The sequence below is a fragment of the Halichoerus grypus genome, chromosome 10, assembly GCF_964656455.1.
Source record: "Halichoerus grypus chromosome 10, mHalGry1.hap1.1, whole genome shotgun sequence".
NCBI lineage: Eukaryota > Metazoa > Chordata > Mammalia > Carnivora > Phocidae > Halichoerus > Halichoerus grypus.
The window spans coordinates 120967801-120983215 of NC_135721.1; the positions used below are offsets into that span (position 1 = coordinate 120967801).

The 15415-nt window shown below is 44.7% G+C and overlaps 1 protein-coding gene and 1 long non-coding RNA gene across 7 annotated transcripts in view; both read right to left on the reverse strand.

Moving 5' to 3' along the window:
• Positions 1-2246, reverse strand: part of CHD6 (chromodomain helicase DNA binding protein 6) — a 192788-nt gene extending 190542 nt beyond the window's left edge. For 3 of the 5 annotated variants that reach the window (XM_078057209.1, XM_078057211.1, XM_078057210.1), the window contains exon 1: positions 2024-2246. The gene's annotated coding sequence lies outside the window, so the exon portion shown is untranslated. The remainder of the gene's footprint in view (positions 1-2023) is intronic. The other 2 variants (XM_036121363.2, XM_078057208.1) reach the window with 1 other exon arrangement.
• Positions 2247-8089: 5843 nt separating this feature from the next.
• The window catches only part of LOC118554082 (uncharacterized), a 53442-nt gene continuing 46116 nt past the window's right edge, over positions 8090-15415 (reverse strand). The window contains exon 4 of one of the 2 annotated variants that reach the window (XR_013442058.1): positions 8090-10239. This is a non-coding gene — a long non-coding RNA (uncharacterized LOC118554082). Of the gene's footprint in view, positions 10240-11064; positions 11168-15415 lie in introns of those variants that run through there. The other variant, XR_013442057.1, reaches the window with a different exon arrangement.

Here is a 15415-nt window from a genome sequence, read left to right on the forward strand (position 1 = left end):
TAAATAAATAAATAAATAAATAGCAAAGAAATAACCGCAGTATAAAAGATGTGACTCCAGGCCTACTGTAATAGCACTAGGAGACACAAATAATTTCACAACAGATCTAGATTTATTTTGCCCATGGCCAGACTACAGCAAAAACAGTATCATATTCTGGTTACTATAAAGGAGATTCCAAAGTTAGCAAAAAGGAAAAAAAAAAAAGTGGTAAAGGTTAGCTCTTAATAGTAGTCCATGAATGAAGAAAAAAGTTTAAATAATCCATCACAATTCATCTAAGAGATCTGCCCTGGGACAGAAAGAAGTCCAAAATTAATCATTTACCACTCCCCATTTTCCCAGGCCTGCCGTTACAGTCACGCATTGCTTATATGAAACCACCTGTTCTGACTGGCATAAAGCATGGTACTTGAAGATTCGTGCCTAATCAGTTTTTCATACACAGATCTCAAACCTTCTTTGTCCTGCCAGAGTGCCACGCAGTTCACAGAAACTCTCTCCCTGAGGTTGCCAACGTGATCTACCAATTTAGCTTATCAACAAACTACTGTATAGTGAGTGCACGGTCAGTGACGACGGATCTCCAGTAAGAAAGGCTGCTCACAATTAGCCTTGGGAGCACAGTACTGTGGTCTCTACCAGGACTTTTCTAAGTACCACAAGCATATCCCCATAAAGAATGTCAAAACGGAGGGCCTAACGGGATTGTATTCCAATATGCCATTTGAGAAACAATAATTGAATCTCAGGCAATACTGCAGACATTCTGAAAATTATAAAAAATTTTAAAATGTGTATCTTCTCTGTTCGTGGATCTGTTACACCAGAAATGAGCAGTTTCGAAGGGGTGGGGAGTAAGGCACATACAACAGTTCCAGAGATGCCTGGAGATGCCAAGGATTCACCAGAAACCTTGGCCAGATTACTAATGGTCCATAAACCCTAATTTGGAGAACACGGGCCTACAAGTTGAAAATTGAATTATATTGCCTTATTAGATCCCACACTACCGAAACCACAGTCACATCAGTCATAACTGGAACTAGGAATACTTTATGTACACAAATATAAGTGCCTGCTTATGTATTTTTAATTGGATCAAATAAAACTGAAGCTGCAAACTCAAATTTCAATTATCTCACTAGTGAGGGGATTTCCTAATAGCGTCTTTTTAAAAACCAAGTAGCTGCCAACCCTCTGCACATCTGACAAGCATGTCCCTGGAAATTTGGGAGCAAAAGACTCCCGTTACTACTCAACAGTGAAGAAAATAAATACCCTAAAGGGGACAGATCACTTTTTTTTTTTTTTAAGCTCAAGCATGCAATCTAATAATGCACAAAACTTGGCTGCGGGGCTGCTGGACACCTCCAGGGTTCCAATTTTCGGGGCGAGTGCGCGCTAGTGCGTAAGAAGGGGGCGGAGGGGGAGCGCGCTCCGAGGACGCGCCAGGGCCCCCGCCCCCTCCCGGAGCAGCAGCCTGGCACCAGCCCACCCTCCTCCACCCCTGCAAACAGACGCAGGACGCCAATAGAGCAACTTCTCGGCGGGGGCGGCGGCGGAATAGCGGTCACCCCCGCCGCGCGCGCTGCGCGGCCCGGCCCGCCCGGGGGTCCCTCTACGGCCCGCCCCGGGGGGGGGGCCTCCGCACGCCCCGCCCCTGCCCGCCAGGCCAGGGGCCGGGGGCTGCCCGGACCCCCGCCCCTCCGCGCGGCCCGCAGCGGCGCACTCCCAAGGACGGCCGCCCGGCCCGAGCGCGGCCTGAGCGCGAGCGGGAGCGGGGCGCGGCGGAGGCCGGCTCTTCTCCTCAGGCCTCAGGCCGCCGCCTGCCCTCCGCCAGGCCGCCCGCCGCCTGCCCCGCTCGGACCCCGGCCGGGCCTCGGCGCCGCCGCAGCCCCTCATCCCGGCTCCATTCATAGGGGCACCCCAGCCCGGCCGGCGGGGCGGGGCCAGGGACCCGCGGACAAGGCCGGCCAGCGGAGGCCGGGGAGGAAAATAAAAAGTTAAGAGAAGAACTTACCTAAAATGGCTCCTGCAGCAGCCAAAATACAAACAGCTATTATTTGGTGAAGTTTAGCTCAGACACCCTGCAAGGACACCCTAACCCAGCTCGGGCCCACCTTCCCTGCAACGCCATTGGGCTTCGCCAGCCCAAAACACAGAGTCATTGGTCATCCTGGCTGCCGCTCAGGCGGAAGCCCATTTCAAGCTTGCTTGCAGGGGCGAGTGATGGGCTCGCTCCATTGTGCTCGTATTTGCATGGATGTGATCGCGGCGCTGATTGGCCGGTGCCGGTGCCGCCCCGCCCCCTGCCTCGCGCCCCCCGCCTTGGAGACGCCGCTGCGCGCGGCCCCGCCCCCCGGCACAGAACGGCGGGGCCAGGGGGGCGGGGCGGGGCCGGGGTCCTGCGGGCCGAGGGGGCGGGGCGGGGTCCTGCACGCCGCAGACCGCAGGCAGGGGGCGGGGACCTGGAGTGCGCGCGGGCGTGGAGGGGTTTCAGCCCGCAGGTGGAGGTCTCGCAGGTAGCAGGCTAGCGAGCTGGAAGACCCGGGGCTGGCGTCTCCCGGGGTGCGAGAGGATGTGGCTGGGGTCCCGCGACAGAGAGAGATGCTGCTTGGGCCAAGGTCCCGCAGACAGAAGCGAGGAGAGGCAAGGGTCCCGCAGGTCAGGAAAAGATGCCGAGAAGCCAAGCAAAGAGCCAAGGAGCTTCATTCTGTGTCTCCAGCCGCATCTCCTGCCGCTCCGCCGGGCTCCCTGGCACTCTTGACACACGACGGGCTTCTTCTCAATGCCCCCGTATTCCCCAGGAGTTTTCAGCCCCGGGGATCCTGCGGCGCCTTGATATACCTCGGAAAAATCAGGTGTCGAGCTATGGTGTATTTATGTTCAGGCCTATCTCCCCCACCATCCTTGTAGCATCCTCAAGGACAGGGCCCAGCATATGGTGAGATTCAACTAATTGTTTAATATTCTTTAATTCGTTCGTTAGCAGCTAATTTTTGAATATCCACTAAATGCCAGGCACTGATGTAAGAGAGGGGATACAGCAGTCAATAGGACAAAGGCCTGGCTCTCGTGGAATAGGCATGCTAAGGGGAAAGAAAGACAATAAATAAATACAAGGGGCAGGTAGTGAAAAATGCTATAAAGAAAATATATGGAGCAAGAGAGGGAGAGTTATCCACCTGCCTGGCCCAGTAAGCTATGCCATCCCGTTACTGGCCTCCTCCCCAGGTGGTGATAGTCACCTGTCCCCCTCCCTCCCTGCTTGCCCCTATTGTGGTTGTTTCTTTAGCACCCACTAAAAAAAAATGGCAGATTCTGACTGTAGAAGCTCATTTTACCTCAAAGTAGGAATGATCTGAGTCCTGGTGATTCCAAGAGCAGTTTGTTGGATACATTTAAGATGAACATGGCTTGACTTTGTCAGGAATAGCTGTAATAATGTAGCCAAGCCTTACTGTACCCCCAGAGAGAGGATATTTTTAGTTTCTTTGAAGCCCCAGTGTTCCTGTGGTTTTCATCCTGCGACCCTATCTCCTTTCTGAGGACCACTTCTTGACTTCTTGGCAGACACCAGAGACACCAGAGATTTCTCCAGTTTGAAAATACAGAGAAAGCAGCCCTCTGCCTCGTCTACCTTACTTGTGTACACTTCTCTCATTTGCCTCAAGGCTGGCCAAGATGCCTCATGGTGAGAAGAGCTTCCTCTTCTTTCTTCCCTCCTTAAAAAGAAAATATATTTATTAAGCACCAACTGTGTTCCAGATATTGTTCTAGACAGAAAGGCAGACAATATCCCTGTCCTCAGGAAGCTCATAATCTAGTTGGGATCAAGATGGAAATTTACACATTGGTCCTGAGGATCTGCAATCCTGCCAAGCTGTTGGTGCGTGAGTATGGAGAGAGATGCTTGTTCCCTTTGTCTCAAACGGACGGCATGCTTGCCCTCCTTAACCAGCTGCTGCAGAGGCTGAGGCAGGACCAGGCAATTGGTGGCCACAACCCCTTCAGTCCAACACAGGATCAAGGGTCTAAAACTCTCAAGAGGGCTGATGAGGCTCAGGTCTCTGCAGTTTAGTTTCTGAAAAGGGGCTGGGCACAGATTTATATCAGAGACGGACTTGGTGAGTCCTACATGGGAGTCAAGTGGCCCTCCCTTTACAAAATCATGTCCCTCACTCACAACATTTGAAAAACATAAATGAGGTGGGGAAGAATGGAGCTCCAGACAGAGGGAGCAACATACATATGCCAAGGCACAGAAGCAAAAGACAGCAATGAGAGGTGCGGGAGTGGGAAGGAGACAAACTCTTCAGACAGTAATTCCTGTTCTTAAACTTGAGAAAAGTCTGTAGCACATAAGAAGTCAAACAGAGGCACGTTCTGCATGGAGCACTGGGTGTTATGCACAAACAATGAATCATGGAACACTATATCTAAAACTAATGATGTAATGTATGGGGATTAACATAACAATAAAAAAAATTAATTAAGAAAAAAAAAAAAAGAAGTCAAACAGAGATACAGATGTTATGTTACCAAACAAGAAATCAGTAGGAGTACACAACTGATCCACAAATGAATGGCACAGGTACAAGCAAAGGAAAGGTCTGGAGGCTACACTCAGGAGAGGCAGTGGGCTTGACCTTCATAGAGTCAGGTCTGCAGAACTGAACAGGGTTAGTGGAATCTGACCCTTAGAACACTTGTGCAGTGGGGTACCTGGCTGGTTCAGTCAGTAGAGCATGCGACTTTTGATCTCAGGGGCATGAGTTTGAGCCTCATGTTGGGTGTAGAGGTTACTTAAATAAATAAATAAATCTTTAGAAAGGGGAAGAAAACTACTTCTCCAGCATCCAGGGACCTGCAGATAGGCACTGGAGGGGAAACTGAGACCGCTAAGTGGCTTTTAGCTGTAATCATCCATGGGGATGTCTTAGCCTCTAGGATACAGAGCTTGACTTTATAGGGCAGAAGTGGGAGGCAAAAGGAGGAAGGTAGGAAAGTGAGAAGAACCGATACCAGGATGGTATCTGGCCTCTGCTTCTTCATCTGGCCTCTACTATGTGCTGATGGCTTCAGCTCAAGGGATTATCCTCTGAGAAGCCACATGACATGAGGCATAGCATAGCCTATGGGAGAGGAAAAGGAAGGAAATTTATCCACCAGCTTACCTCCCATTGGATAAAGATCCACTTCAGTTGTTCATGCACAGGTGCCAAGTGGGGCTTTGTGGTGTCCCCAAACTCAATGTTAAGAGGCTTACAGCAGGGTCATGAGGCAAAGATTTATCAGGATACAGCTCGTGAAGTCAAATGGAGCCCATGCAGAGCCGGACACCATAGCAGCTGCTGGGACAAGAGATGGTTGGCACTAAGAGGCCCTGAAGGTCTGTTTCAGAGGTGACAGCAATGATGCACAACTTTCTGGACCGTATAGTATGTCCATATTTACAGAGGGCCCTAGAAGAGCAATTCTTAGGAGCTCTAAACGGGAGCCACAGAAGGGCTCCCAGCAGTTCTAGAACTTTCTGATAGTAACTCCATAAATACAGGTTACATCCTGCCTGATCATGTTCTTTCTTGCCTTCCTGCCTCTGTTGACTTGTCTGTTTCCTCCATTAGACCGTGAGCTTCTTTATTGTTCTTGTTTATATATCTGTGTCACAGAAAAGGCTATTTGCACCAGCCCATTTCATATTCGTCCTAGGCTCATAGCAAAACCACATTTATCAGTAATCAGATAGGCCCACGTGACTAAATTCTGGATAATGGAATCTGGACAGAAGTGATAGATATATCTCATTTCTAGGCATCCCCCAAAACCTCCTATGTGAGCCTCCAAACTCTTCTCCTTTCCTCATCTGCTGGCCAGATGCAAAACTATCCAGTGGAGGACTTAGAGGCCCCCAGAAGTGGCAATGGAATGAGCCAGGGTCCCTGACTGACTGCATGGAGCAGAACCCCTGTGCTTACCCGCAATGGACCGTGCCGAGAGTGAGAAATGAACTATCTTAATGCCAAGTCACTGAAATGGGAGGATTGTTTATTATGGCCATTAGCAGACTCTGACTAATACAGTACTTGTCTAACTTCATTTGATCTGATATCCCTCCAGGGCAGGGATTATGTTTATTTGGCTTTGGAACCCAAGTGCTAGTGTGTTGCCTGATACATAGTAGGAATTGCTCAAAGCATGAATGGAGTTCATACGTCAGCCTGGTCTTAAAGGATCAGAGGTGGAATACCAGTCAAGGTGGCAGGTAGAAAGTGTTCCACTCACAGTGGTGTAGCATATGCAGAGTCAAAGAGACCAGGGAGAACATGCACAGTTCTCAACAGTGCAAATTGTTTGTGATGTGAAAAGGAGATTGCTAGGATGAGGCTAGAGAGAAGGCAAGGGCCAAATCACAAAAGGTCTTATTCATTACATAAAGGAGTTTGAAATTTATCCTATAGGAATTGTTCAAGGATTTTATTTTATTTTTTTTTAAGATTTTATTTATTTATTTGAGAGAGAGAATGAGACAGAGAGAGAGAGCGTGAGAGGGGGGAGGATCAGAGGGAGAAGCAGACTCCCTGCTAAGCAGGGAGCCGGATACGGGACTCGATCCTGGGACTCCAGGATCATGACCTGAGCCGAAGGCAGTCGCTTAACCAACTGAGCACCCTGTTCAAGGATTTTATACAGGTATGTTATATCATCAACTTTATGTTTAAAAAAGATCAGCCTAGAAGTATGAATTAGAAAGGAAGAAGCAAAATGTAAATTTTTTAAAGCAACATTTCCCATTGCCCCTAAATCATTCATCCCATGAGATGATCCGATAAAAATAAGTTTCAGGGGACACCTGGCTGGCTCAGCTGGCTGGTAAAGCATGCAACTCTTGATATTGGGGTTTTGAGTTCGAGTCCCATGTTGGGCATGGAGCCTATTTAAAAAAAATAAAAGATTTGGGGCGCCTGGGTGGCTCAGTCGTTGGGCGTCTGCCTTCGGCTCAGGTCATGATCCCAGGGTCCTGGGATCGAGCCCCGCATCGGGCTCCCTGCTCGGCGGGAAGCCTGCTTCTCCCTCTCCCTCTGCTGCTACTCCACCTGCTTGTGCTCTCTGTGTCAAATAAATAAATAAAAAATCTTAAAAAAAAAAAAATAATAAAATAAAAGATTAAAAAAAAAAGAGGTTTTGGGGTCAAGTTGGTTTAGGAAGTTGTGCATACTCTAGCCCATCTTAGAGGTTGCCATTGCTCATTAGCATATTAAAAACTGAGAGGTCTTGCATTAATGAAATTGGTTAAACTTTAATAATTCTCAGAATTATTTGACCACAGAACCCTCTTTTCATTTAATACCTATTAAAACTGGTATTGGGATTCAATTTGGCTACATATAACAGAAAAAAAGGTATAATAAAATTGAAATTTATTTTTGTTCTGCATAAAAGAAATATGGGAAGCAGGCAGTTCAAGAATGGCATAGCAGTTGTATGGGATTGTCAGGAATCCAAGCTTTAATATTTTTGCTCCACCATCTTTGCTTTCATTTCCAAGGTCCAAGATGTCTGCTTGAGTACCAGTCCACATTTCCTTGGAAGGAAAATTGAGGTTCTTGGGGAGCCTGGGTGGCTCAGTCGGTTAAGCGTCTGCCTTCGGCTCAGGTCATGATCCCGGGGTCCTGGGATGGAGTGGGGAGCCTGCTTCTCCCTCTCTCTCTGCCCCTCCCCACCACTTGTGCTCTCTCTATCATAGATAAATAAAATCTTTTAGAAAAAATTGAGGTTCTCTTACTAAAGAGTCGAGAGACTCAACTAGTAGTCCCTGGCACAATGCCCCACAGAGATAATACTCCATAGAACATGAGTTGGGATAAAATGACTAAGGAGATTGGATTTTTTTAAAACATTAACAGCTTTATTGAGGCATAATTCCCATGCCATACAGTTCGCCACTGCAAATGTACAGTTTGGTGATTTTTAGTAAATTTATACAGTTGTGCAACTATCATCACAACCCAATTTTAGAACATTTCCATCACCTCTAAAAGTTCCTCTCTTCCCATATACAGGCAATCCCTACTCCCACCCTCCAGGCCCAGGCAACCATGGAACTGCTTTCTTCTTTGTAATTTTTCCTTTTCTAGAAATTTCACACATGTGGAATAGTATAATATGTAGTCTTTCGTGTCTGGCTTATTTCACTTAACATAGTATCTTTGTGGTGTATCCAGGTTGTAGAATGCATTGTTCTTTTTTTATTGCTGAATGGTATTCCATCGTATGGATACGCCACCTTTTGTTTATCCACTCACCGGCTTGTGGACCTTTGGATTGTTGCCACTTTGGGGCCACGATGAATATCACGACTAGGAACATTCACATACAAGTCTTTGTGTGGACATATGTTTTCATTTCTCTTGGGAAGATACTTAAGGAGACTGATGTTTAAAATGGAAGACATTCACTGAAAGAAAATTTACTGAATGCCTAGCTCTGACTTTCATAGCATTGTATTAGGTGCCAGGGATAAAATGATGAATAAAATGCAGCACAAATTCAGCCCCTGTGGAGCGTGTACAGTCTATGGAAGTGACAGGCATTAGTCAAATAATCGTGCCAACAAATGTAACATCACAGCAGTGGTAAGTGCCATAAAGGAGTGGCACATGGTGCCATGAGAGCCTATGCTGGAAGGATCTGCCTCAGTCAAGGTCAGGAAAGCAGAAGTATGCCAAGACTTCTCACCCCAATGAATTTTGTCTTTCAGAGTAATATCCTATGAGGCCATGTGCTTATTTCCAATAATGCTGCCCTTGCATACAATTCCAAGGCAGTTTATAGGTGTGCTAGTCCTGGGCCTGTTTGTCCTCAAATAAAGTCCTTATGTTTTAACCTCTCAGAGTTTTTTGTTTTCTGATTAGACCATGAGTAACATAACAAGTCACATAAGAAAATCAACTGCATTCCTTTAGAATCACATCTCACTGCCAAAAATGGAATTCCCCTCCTGGGTCAAGGACCTTATTCCCCAGAGCTGGGGGAGAGGTGTTCGTGGCAGTTTGCAGAAATAAAGTTCCAGATTTCATCTGTAAAAGGAGAGTGGACAATGTCAAGTCTCTTCTCCCTTATAGCTCAAAAATCACGTGTCTGTGGCTGGCCACTGAGGAGATCCCCAACAGTGACCCATGGTGTGTGGAGGTAACTTCCAAAGAAGAAATAAAAGAATGTGTGTAGCCAGTGGCAGTGCCCTGGCCTGCCAAAAGCACCCTTTCCCGGGACAAAACTGGGTAAGACTAGTTAAGCCCACGGGCTTTGGAGGCCAACAGATCTGGTTCAAATCCCAGATTTACCACCAGTGAAGTTTTTTTGATCCCGATAACAGGGTTGTTGTATGGATTAAATGATTCATTCAAACTACTTAGCACATGAAAACTGCTCGACAAATTGTTAATTACTCCATTATTACATCCTTTCCTCGGGCCCTCATTTCCCCCTGTCCTGTGTAGACCTTCCTCCTTCTGTTGACTCACTCTTTTTTGAAACATACTAATTCTTCCACTGATTTGACTGAAGTCAATCTCCGTTCTTCTTGCCTTTGGCCTGAGGGAACTTTTGTCTTTTTTTTTTTTTTTTAATCATTTGGTTTATTTTTTTTTTAAGATTTTATTTATTTATTTGACACAGAGAGAGAAAGAGCACAAGCGGCGGGGGGGGGGGGGGGTGGCAGAGGGAGAAGCAGGCTCCCCATTGAGCAGGGAGCCTAATGCGGGACTCCTAGGGCCCTGAAATCATGACCTGAGCCACCTTTTGTCTTTTAAAGTGAGTTCTGGTAATATATGGCTTCCATCCCTTATGATTTAATCTGACTGATTTAACTCTTAAAGTGCTGCAGAGCTCTCTCACGCATGTCTAAACACTACTACTGTTTTTATTTTTTTTTTTAATCTGAGTTTATACATATGACTGCTCACTTTTAGTAACTATGATTTATAAAAAGTCATACCTCACATGTTCTTGGGCAGGATTTTTTTTAAAACACCAGTCACCCTACCCTGAAACAGTTCCATAAATCCTTCATTCTCACTCAGCAGTGTACTTTCCTGCAGCGACAGTTAGATAATTTTAGCCGTAAAAACTTGCTTAAGCCGAGGTTCTTCACCAAGCCTCAAGGTGTGGTGGAATCCTTGTCCTTGTGAACACAATTCTACCATCAGCGTAACTGACCAACTCAGAGACGACCACCTGCAAATTAACAATAAAAGAAGCGGCACTGTTTTACCCTCTAGGAAGAAAGCACTACAGTTTTTAAATTTAATCGGTTTCCATGTTTTTGCTGAGGAAAAGCATGGTAGGCATTCTTATATTGTCCCCTCCTGTCCTCAACAGCTCCAACTGGGAATGGTGCGCAGCGTGAAAACTGTTTGCCATCTCTGGACATCGACTTTCTAGATTATCTGTAAAATGGGGATATACCCTGTCTAGGCAATTTCTCAGAGTTGTTGTAAGGATCAAATGAGATGTAGCATGTGAAAGAGCTTTGGCATAAACCTAAGAATTATTGTTGAGGATTTCAAGTAGTGTTTTATACGAGATGTTAAAGTATAAACACTTTATGTATAATTTGCTCATGTCTTGGTGATGGCCAGAGCTCCTACTCATAAACCAGTGACCTCCCAGTGTTGGAATGTCAGTGCCTTCAAAATCTTTTGATTCAGGGCCCTAGAATCTCCCAACTGCTAAGAAGTGGTATCTTCCCAGACCAGACTGCCAGTCAGTCATAGAGAATTGCTAGAGCACTGCCCCTCTTCATTCATTTCTGAAATATTCTTTTGGCCAAGGCTCTGATAGCAGCACAATTTCCATTAAGTCTTCCTTGAATGGTTTTGAAAAAGTGTAGACTGTGCCCCCAAAGGGCCAGTTTTGAGCTCCATGAAGACGTACCAGCGCTTCTGCTCGCTCAACGAATTCAGGGTATCTGCGGGACAGGAGCTGGTCTACCAAGATTTGCTCAAACAGTTTCATTCCAGTTTAAACTTGTGCCCATGATGGATTTTTTTACCTTAAAACTCTATAGGAACCTGGCAGTCATTCAGTCGTTGTCCTCAGTGGTTGTGTCTTGACAGGGCCGATGACGAGGTACATGGCAAGTGTCTTGCCTCTAATGAAATACCTTTTAGAAAACAAATAAATGGGAGTGGGTATTCTTATAATAGTGTCACTCCTATTTATTTGTATTCTGAAGTGCTCTCCTGAGCCACACAGCAGGGGGTGGTATTTTAGCTGAGTGCCGGGAATGTCGCAGAGCCCACAGTCTACCTTACCTGTGGCTCAGCCAGTGCTGAGAGACCATCACCAGCCTGACAACTGTAAACTATAGTGGCATTTGTGGATGAGTGGTGACGTGGCAGTTACTGCCACTATGCTTCAGTAATACGTGCTTTCTCACCTTATTAGTAGTATCTTCGGGGGAAAAGTCTGAGGGGGAAACAAAACTTGTTAAAAATAAAGTGCACCATATTTATTTAGTTTGTCCTTATCTAATGGCAATTTCTGAGATTTTTAAATGACTTTTTTCATATTTTCAAAAAATTTTTTTAAGATTTATTTATTTATTTTAGAGAGAAAGAGAGCACGAGCAGGGGGAGGGCAGAGAGGGAGAGAAGCAGACTCCCCACTGAGCATGGAGCCGACACGGGGCTCAACCCCACAGCTCCAAGATCATGACCTAAGCCGAAATCAAGAGTTGGACACTCAATCAACCGAGCCACCCAGGCGCCCCTCAAAATGCTTTTTTGACCATCATATTACAAGTGTTTTCAGTATTATTTGTCTTCCCTGTGGGGAAAAAAATCAACCTAGATTGTGAAGAGTATAACTCTCATTCAAACCTCCTTATTGGAAGCAGGGATAGTAGAGCAGAAAAAACATTGAGACACACAGCTCTAATCCAGAACCTTCCCAATGCACACACTCACATACTGCAGGTTTGCTTATTCTCTTCACTCCTGGGCATAACCAGGAGAAGGGCAGATCAGGGTCAACACAGAGTCAACACAGGCAGGGTTCCATAAACTAAGATTACAGGAAGATCCATTGGCATACAGCCAGTACAAATTACTACAGGCAAAACTGAGAGAGTCTTAGGATCCAGGAACTCCAAGTCTTTTGGAGTTGGGATCAGAAAAAGAGGTGGTTGAGAATAAATTACCAGGTAGGATGACCTGTTTTGGTCATTAGGTCCAAATTTTGGTGTGTGTGTGTATGTGCGCACGTGTGTTTGGGGTCTTGAAAGGGTACTATTTAGTTAATTAAAAAGTCAGAGGCAAGGTAGATAAGGGTAGCTCATGAATGATTAGATGGATGGTTAGATAGGTGGATAAATTGATGCATGAATTATTGGTAGATGAATGGATGTTGAATGGATAAATGGAAATAATGAAATTAGGATGGATTGCTGATATGACAGATGAATAGGTGGTGAGCAAGTGAATGACTGGTTGGATGAATGGATAAATAAATGGACAATTTGATGGTTGGATGGATGGATGGGGAACTTGATAAATGATAGACAGATACATAGATACATAGGTACATAAATAGATCAGTGAGTGGATGACCAAATTAATGGATTGGTAGATGAACACAAAGATGAACTAATGAATGAACTGGATGGATTAAAGCATAAAAGGATGAATGGTATGGTAAGCAGAATAATGGCCCCCAAAATGTCTATGTCTTAATTCCTAAAAATTTGTGAATATCTTAGATTACGTGGCAAAGGGGAATTAAATTAGCTAATCAACTGACTTTGAAATAGGAAGATTATCCTGGATTATCTGGATGGACCCAATGTAATCACAAGTATCTTTATAAGAGGAAGGCAGAAGGGACACAATCAGAGAGAGCTTTGAAGATGCACATAGATAGTGATTTTACACTCTGAAGATTTGAAAATTTGAAGGTGCATGTACATGCTGGTTTTAAACTTGGAGGAAGGAGACAATAGATCAGGAATGCAGGCGGGCTCTAGCAGCTGGAAAAGGTAAGAAAACCAACTCTCCCAAAAGGACTACAACTCTACCAACATTTTAATTTTAACCCTTAAGACCTATTTTGGACTTCTGAATTCTAGAACTACAGATCTTCCTTAACTTAGAACGGGGTTACATCTTGATAAACCCATCGTTAAGTTGAAAATACCCTAGGTCAAAAATGCATTTAATACACCTAACCTACTGAACATCCTAGCTTAGCCTCTCCTACCTTAAACATGCTCAGAACACTTACATTAGCCTATAGTTGGGCAAAACCATCTAACACAAAGCCTATTTTATAATAAATGTTGAATATCTCATGGAATTTATGAATTTGTACTGAAAGTGAAAAACAGAATGGTTGTATGGGTGCAGAGTGGTTGTAAGTGTATTGGTTGTTGTACCCAGCTGACTGGGAGCTGTGCTCACTGCTGCTACCCAGCATCATGAGAGAGGGTAGTATAACATATGGCTAGCCAGGAAAAGATCAAAATTCACAATTCAAAGTATGGTTTCTACTGAATGCATATTGCTTTTACACCATTGTAAAATCGGAAAATCTTAAGTTGAACCATCATAAGTTGGAGACAATCTGTATAAGATGGTCTGTGTTGTTTTAAGCCACTAAGATTGTGGTAATTGGTCACAGCAGCAATAGAAATGGATGAATACATCAGTGGGTAAATAAATGGATGGAAGATGGATGAATACTTGGATGATTAAATGAATGGATGATAAATGGATGAATACACAGATGGATGGATGGATGAATGAGTGGAAGAATGGGTGAATGGTTACATAAATAAATGGTTGGTTGGTTGGAAGGAAGGTAAAAGAAGACTTGTTTCTCCACTCATTACACTTCTGACACCAAATGTCTGCAGTTTTTCCTCACATTAAACAATTCTGACACTACCTGAAGTTAGTCCAGATCCCACAAATTAAGGGCTTATCCCCACAAGACTGCCCCCCCAATTCAGATACCAATCACAAGTAGTGGGTTCCCAGGCTACCCACACTCCTGTCCAACTTAGCTATAAATTGGAGCTTCCCACAAGCCCCTCCTCAGGTCGGAGAATTTGCTATAATGGCTTATAAAACTCAGGGAAATGCTTTACCCACATTTACCAGTTTGTAAAGGATACAAATGAATAACCAGATGAAGAGGAACATAGGGCAAGTTCTGGAAGGTTCTCAAGCACAGAAGCTTCTGTCCCTGTGGTGGTTGGGGTGTCCACTCTTCCAGTACATGGATGGATTCACCAACCCAGAGCCTGTCTAAACCCTGGGGCGCCTGGGTGGCTCAGTCGTTAAGCGTGTGCCTTCGGCTCAGGTCATGATCTCAGGGTCCTGGGATGGAACCCCACATTGGGCTCCCTGCTCAGCAGGAAGCCTGCTTCTCCCTCTCCCACTCCCCTGCTTGTGTTCCCTCTCTTGTTGCGTCTCTCTCTGTCAAATAAATAAACAAAATCTTTAAAAAAATAAAAATAAAAAAATAAACCTCATGCTTTAGGGATTTTTATGGAAGTTTCATCATATAGGCATGATTAATTATTAACTCAATCTCCAGCCCCTCTCCTCTCCTCAGAAAATGGGGAGAGGTGAGGCCAAAAGTTTCAAGCATCCAATTATGACTTGATCTATCTGGTGACACGTCCCCATCCTGAAGCTATTCAGGAGCCCACCAAGAGTCACATCATTAGAACAAACGGTAATCTTATCACCCAGCAAATTCCAAGGGATTTGGGACCTCTGTGAAAGACAATTCTATCACCCCCATCACTCAGGAAATTATAAGGGTTTTCAGAGTACTGTCAGGAACTGGGGTTAGAGACGAAACATATTTCTTATTATGTTGCAGAGGGATAAATGAATAAATGGATACATGAATGGATAAATAAATAGATGGATATGTGGGTAAATGGCTGGATGAATAGTAGGTGGATGATAGGTAAATGGATATATAAACACATGGAGAGATAAAACATGTGTAGATGTATAGATACATGGACTGATGGATGGTAGTCTGGTGGATGGGTAGACAGACACATGGATTGATAATTGGTATGATCGATGATTAAATGGATATATGAATAGGTAATGAACAAACAGATAAATAGATACTTGGTTGGAGATCTGATTGGATAGATGGGTACTTGCATGTATGCATGAATAAATGAAACGTATATTATGTCTAAAAACAGAAGCATGAAGTTCACCCTGAAATGTGGACTTGTTGACCATTAGGGAAGTTTCCAGTTAGGAAAGGAGATGTCCAGATAGAATGTAAAATGTGTGCAAAGCCCCGATGGTGCACTAAGCCTCCCTCCTCCAGGATGAACCATTTAAAACAAGGGAACTTTGCACTTAATGATTCCTTTATC